The sequence below is a fragment of the Talpa occidentalis genome, unplaced genomic scaffold (assembly GCF_014898055.3).
Source record: "Talpa occidentalis isolate TD23 unplaced genomic scaffold, MPIMG_talOcc4v2.1 talOcc4.3, whole genome shotgun sequence".
Classification (NCBI taxonomy): domain Eukaryota; kingdom Metazoa; phylum Chordata; class Mammalia; order Eulipotyphla; family Talpidae; genus Talpa; species Talpa occidentalis.
This window is the reverse complement of record NW_023603184.1, coordinates 50,187,946-50,194,747: the sequence shown is the minus strand read 5'-3', so window position 1 is coordinate 50,194,747 and position 6,802 is coordinate 50,187,946.

The following is a 6,802-nucleotide window of genomic DNA, read 5'->3' as shown; positions in this document are numbered from 1 at the left end:
GTTTGGTTTTGTCTAACCCTTTGCTGTGTTTCTCTATATTCCATGTATGAGTGAAACTCTCCAGTACTTGTCTTTCTCCTTCTAACTTATATCTTATAGAACAGCATCAGTCTTCTTCCACCAGTGTTTCATAGACCAAGTTTGGACATAGCCTTCACCGCTGACATGTCCAGAAGTGCTCTACCACCATGGAAGGGACCCCGGGTCTGAGGAGAAGGCTGCAGCCCCCTCAATCTGGGACCCTGCTAAGTTGGTAAGACCTGTTAGGATGGCAACTTTGGCCTCTAATTTCATTGTATAACACAGGAAACACCCATTGCCAGTCAGCCTCGGGTTCTATCCTGCCCGTGAGAGGTACGAAATGCCCACCCCTCAAGCACAGACCAGGACTGGGACTAATTAGCAGACACACCAAGCACCCTGTGCCCAATTCTTATTCTTCCAGCATCTTCCTTAGTGCTTGTGCTCAGTCAAAAATATCTCAAGAAAACATCCCTATTCTATGATCTCTGGAGGGAATGGGAATCTCTGCAGAAGACTTGAGGGACTCTGAAATCTGAACATCCTACTTCCTGTCCAACATCTTCCTCTGTACTCCAATTATACTTTCTTTATACTCCATGTAATAGAAAAGAAACATAGTAGAGAAAATCAACAAAACTAAAACATTATTTCAAAATACCAACAAGATTAGCAAATTTAAGATATATTGACCCAGACAAAAAGAAAGAAGACACAAATTACATTTCCTTTGTTCCAGCCACACTGAGAGCCTTGCTGGCACTTTCTGGCCTGTGCCCTTACACATGCTTGGTCTCTCTCCACCTGGAAATCCTTCCCCACCCTCTTCACCAGTCAAGTTTCAGTTCACCCCAGCTTCTGCCTGGTGACAACATTCATCCTGAGTGTTCAAGTGCAGTTGGCTCAATGGACTCTTCCTGCCTCTCCCAGAGTTAATAATTAAGTTAGAAATCAACAACAGAAAAAAATGGAACTTCCCAAATATTTGAAAATTAAACACTACATCTCCAAATAACTCCTGGTTCAAAGAAAAAAATCATAAGATTTTTTCAACATTATATACATTGATTAATACAAAATAAGGAGTAGTTTAAAGTAGTGTTTAGAAGGGAAATTTAAAGCTTTCAATATCTGTATCCAGAAAAAAAAAAGAAAACTCTCAAAGCAATAATGTAAACTTCCTCTTTAAGAAACTAGAAAAAAAAGCAAACAAATCTAAGGCAGTCAAAGTTTAGTGCAAAAATCAATAGACCTATAACAAGTAAAGAGATTTAATTAGTAATTAAAAATCCCCACCCAAAAAGTGCAAGCTCAGATGTTTTTATTGGTAAGCTTTTTTCAAGTACTTAAAGTTTAAATAATACCAATCTTTCACAAACTTTTTCAGAAAACAGAGGCGGGAACACTCTCCAAATCATTCTATGACACTGGTATTACAGATATCACAATGAGATAAAGACAGCACAAGAAAAAAACTACAGTCCAATAACCTTCACAAGTATAAATGTAAAAACCCTAAAGAAAATATTGTAAGCCATATCCATAAAATAAAATTATTACTTATACACAACTGGGATTTATTGCAGAAATGCAAAGTTATTTTAACACTTAAAAATTAATGAAGTCCATAAAATTAGTGAATAAAGTCCATAATATTAATGAAATGAAAGACAAAACCACTAAATCATGTCAACAGATGTGGAAATGACATTTGAAAAAAATCCAACATCCATTTGTGACAAGACTTTCAACAGCTAAAGAACATCTTAACTTCATTTAAAAAAAGAAAGGAACAACTACATCATACTTAATAGTGAAAGAATAAATCTTTCTCCCTAAGATCTGGAACAAGGCAAGTTGTTTTTACCACTTCTGATCAATGAGGGCCTACTCTGTTTAATTTAGAAAGAAATAAAAAATCATTCAGATTGGAGAAGAATAGTAAAACCACCTTTATTCACAGATGACATAGTCCTGTACGTAGAGAAAGTCAAAGAATATAATAAAGTCTCTTTCTCCCCTCAATAAATTAGTTTAGAAAGGTCATAGAATGCAAGCTTAATATATAAAAATCAATTGTACTTCTGTATATGAGCAACAAACAAACTAAAAATAAAATTAAAACTATATTCACAACACAATCAAAAAGAAAAAAAGTACTTATAAATTTAAGAAGTGCGAATCTTCTCCATCCAACTGATAAGGGACTGGTCACAAAGATATACAAAGAACTCACAGTACTCAACAAAAACAAAATAAACAATCCAGTCAAGAAATGTGGAGAAGAACTTAAAAGACATTTCTCCAAAGAGGAAATGCAAATGGCCAACAGGCATATGAAAAAATGTTCAACATCCCTTATCATCAGGGAAATGCAAATCAAAACCACACTGAGATACCACCTTACACCAGTAAGAATGGCACAGATCAAAAAAAAAAAAAAAACAAATGTTGAAGAGGATGTGGTGAAAAAGGAACTCTCCTACATTGCTGGTGGGAGTGCAAACTGGCCCAGCCACTATGGAAAGCTGTGTGGAGGTTCCTCAGTCTACTAAAAATGGAGCTACCATACAACCTGGCAATTCCACTTCTAGGGATCTGCCCAAAGGACACAGAAATACTGTTTCAAAAGAGCACCTGTACCCCTATGTTTATTGCAGGACTATTTACAATAGGTAAAACCTGCCAACAACCCAAATGCCCAAAAATAGATGATTGGATCAAGAAGATGTGGTACATAGACACAATGGAATACTATTCAGCAGTCAAAAAAGATAAACTCATGCCATTAGCAGCAACGTGGATGGAGCAGAAGGAATTATGCTCAGTGAAATAAGCCAGAAGGAAAAAGAAAAATATCGGATGGGTTCACTTATAGCAGGAATATAGGGAAACCCAATAAGACATCAGTGTAAAAAAATAATAATGGCACAAAACACAACAAAGCAAAACCGGATAATTATAAATCCGAGACATCCTGCAGGGGAGGATGCGGAAGAGGGATCTGAGGGAGGGAGGGAGGAGCACAGGGGACTGAGGTGATGGTGCCCGGGTGCATTGGGGAAGGAAACTCTATGGGGACTGTACCTGAGGGGGTGGGGGGAAGCAAATATTGTTTAAAAATGAACAATGATGTAAAAAATAATTACAAATTAAATAAAATCTATAAAATCTATAAAGTTATGATGATCAAAACTGTATGGTCATGTAGATTAATGAAATAGAATTGGGAATTCACAGATAAGTGCTTACATTTATGGTAAATTAATTTTTCCACAGAACCACCAAGATAATTCAGTAGGGAAAGAATGTTCTTTTGAATTGGGAATGTTTTTTTGATGCTGGGACAACCAGATATCCATATGCAAAAAAATTTAAAAAGCAGAAGAATTTAGACATTGACAATACACAGAAATAAACTTAAAATGAAGCACAGACCTAAATGTGAGAGCTAAAACTAACATTTCTAGAAGAAAATATTGCATAAAAATATTTTTAACGAGTGAGGAGTGTTCTTGGGTACATATTTTTATTGAAGGAGCATTGGTTTATAACATTATATAATTTTCAGGGGTACGGCCTCCCAAGGCATCAGTATATACGACATCAGGTCACCACTGAAAGTCTCTTATCATCCTTCGCCATCTGCTTGGCCCCTTTTTCTAACTTACTCACCTCTCTTCCCTCTTCCTGTCTGGTAATCACTCTTTTGCTCTTATAGACTCTTTTTTCTTTTGTTTTGCTTGTTTATTAGTTTTGGTTTTTTGCTTTTTCCCTATTTTTAAAACAAATTTCCCAGTCATCCACATGTCTATAGAACTTTGGGAGGTTTCACACATCCAGCATGCACTTGCCTCACTCACCCTGAGTTCTTAGATACAATTTAAAAGCAAGATTCAAAAGAGAAAAGATCGATAAATTCTAATTAATCAAATTTCAAAATGTTTGCACTTTGAAACACACCATTAAGGGGAACATTGACGAGGAACAGACTGGGGGAAAATATTTGCAAATTATATACCTGATAAAGGCATATAATGAATTTTACAACTCAATAAGAAGATGACAAACACCCCAATTAGAAAAAATGGGCAAAATATTTGAACCAATGCATTCCTAGAAAAGATCCCTAACATCACTAGGCATATGAAAATGAGAACCACAACGGGATACCACTTCACTCTCCACTAAGATGGTGAATAATAGACAGATCACCCATGGAGGTCAGAGTGTAACCTCTTCTTTTAGCAAGACTTTCTACCTAAGCTCCATGAGATTAAGAATCATTTCACTGACTTTTATAAGTCTTCATTCCAACTCCCCAGCCTCTCATACACAGCCCCAGAAATGAGCACATGTCATCTAGTGTAGTGGATGCTGTGGTTACACCACCAGATCCCCCTTCAGATCTGAAACACTCAGGAGTATTACTTACTACAGGCTCTCAGCTGCGTGCCTCTCTGAGAATGGCGCTTGACTGAAGGAAGAGGCTTCATCTAAGGCAAACTCTCTTTCCTCTGAGCAACCTGCATCACATGACTGACTGGCTTACTCAGTTCTAAAGGCCCAACACCAGCTCCTCATTGGGAACATCTCTCACTGGCCCTTCAGCTTCAGAGCTCTCTGCAGTTGGCTGAGGTCACTATAGCAACTCTCTGTAGCCACACTCAAAATCTTTCCTACCCTGCTTCTCTTGCTCCCTCACATGTATAGTTGAGGCAATTCTATAATAAACTACAATAAAATTCTATAATAAACATGCAAATCTCAGACTCAGTGTGTATTTTCTAAAGAACTCAACTTACAAGATGTGGAAGAAACTGGCCAAATTTCTCAACTTTCCTATCTGTGCACTAGCCCCACACGGCCCTGGCAAGCCTTACAGGAGACCCTCTACATGAACCAAGCCTGGTCTGCAGTCCATGTTCAGACTGGAAATGCTCCCAGGAAATGAAATGGCTAGTCACCTCAGGAAAGTTCCTCTCTCTCTCTCCTGACTTAGTCCTTGTTGCTTTCACAGCTCTCACATGTCTGTAAACATATGATTTGTAATTTATTCATACTTTTCCAGTGTTTCAAGGAGAGTGTTACGATGCCTTTTTTTACTACATTGCATCCAGAAGTGGAAATCTCTAGACACATGCCTTATTAAGCAAGATGTGCATGGAAAGTAATGCCCCGGAGGTTGTTGGCAGGCCTCGCATATAAAGGCTCTGCCAGGCCTCCCTGGTGGTACAAGGAGTTAAGCACAGCACTGTGAAGCTATCACAGCCACTGCAGCACGAGTTCAATATTCAGGCGGCCAAGGAGCTACTTACCTGGCACAGCAGACCTCTCCTGTCTCACCTGCTGCTCCCCTTGGCAGTGTACTTCAGTCAGTCTGCCTGTTTTGTTCCCCACTCTGTCTCTGTTGAATCCTCTCACTCCCACCCCCCTGCATCTCTGGCCTGTACCCCAGTTCTTGTATGCATAAATAAATAAATCTTTAAAAAAAAAAACGTCTCTACCACCTGGCCAGCAACCCAGCGAAGGGAGAGGTCAGTAGTGTGGAGGCATGAACCACTGAGGGGAGATATATACAAAGGAACTGAGGTGCTTACAATAAACCAGATCCCCAGTTTAGGTCATAGGATCCGTTGTTCTGGGCTGTACTGCCACTCCCTCATTTCTCAAGACTAGTACTAACCTTATGGAACTTACTAACAAGGCCTCATCTGCAGAGACTTGTGTATGGAACTTCAAAGAGGAAAGATCAGTAGTGGCAGTCATGAACCAATCCACTGTCCCCACTTGCATGGCTTATGGAAGCCCCAGATGCCTCCCCCACATCTAACTCAGCAACTGAAAAATCTGGTTTCCAAATATACAGAAGGACAGAAAGGTCAAGCATCTAAAATTATTTAAAACTGAAGAAAACTAAAAAAAAAAAAAAAAAAGTAAAATTTTTTAAAAACTCCACTGTGCCACCTGCTGGAAATACAGACATACTGCAAATGTCTGAGCTACTGCTGCTGTCACTTTTTAAATGAAGAAATTTTTTAAAAGCAGAAAAATGGCAAAATGGAAAGATACAACACATGGCACCGTAACTCATCAAGGGAATGTGTCATCACCAGAAAAGAACCTTCCCATATTCTTTTTTTTCCTTCACACATTCTAACCACAAAGACATAAAAGACTTTATCTTCCTATCAGAGTTCAAAATCAGCATGATGAAGAAATTCAAAGAAATGGAAAACAAATGAAGCACTGAGAAATAAAATGAATGAAAACTATATAGAAATTGAAGCTTTAAATAATAATATAACAGAGATGCAGAATATATAAAAATCAATAAAGGAAATGAAAAATTCTGGAGAAAATTGTGGAGACAGAATAAATCAAATGGAAGGTAAAGTCAAAACATCAAGGATGATGATGCATAAAAGAGTCAGGTGAATGGAGAAAGAGAACTACAAAGAAAAAATTAAGGAAAGGAACCATTAGGGAAGGCAACATATGAATGTGTTTTCCAGAAGTAAAAGGAAATATGCACGAGCAGAGATCTTACTGAAAGAAATGATAGAGGAAACTTACAAAACCTTACCAAATAGACCAACACTATATATTTGAAATAAATACACAAGTCCATGAAGTGAAAAAAACACATGGTTATCCAAATGTAAGGTCTCCATCAAGACACATATTCATGAGCGCTAAGAGTTCAAGACAAAGAAAGAATATTGAAGGTGGCTAGGGGGAAAAAGTGAGTAGCCTATTAAGATACTCCCATCAGGCTTAT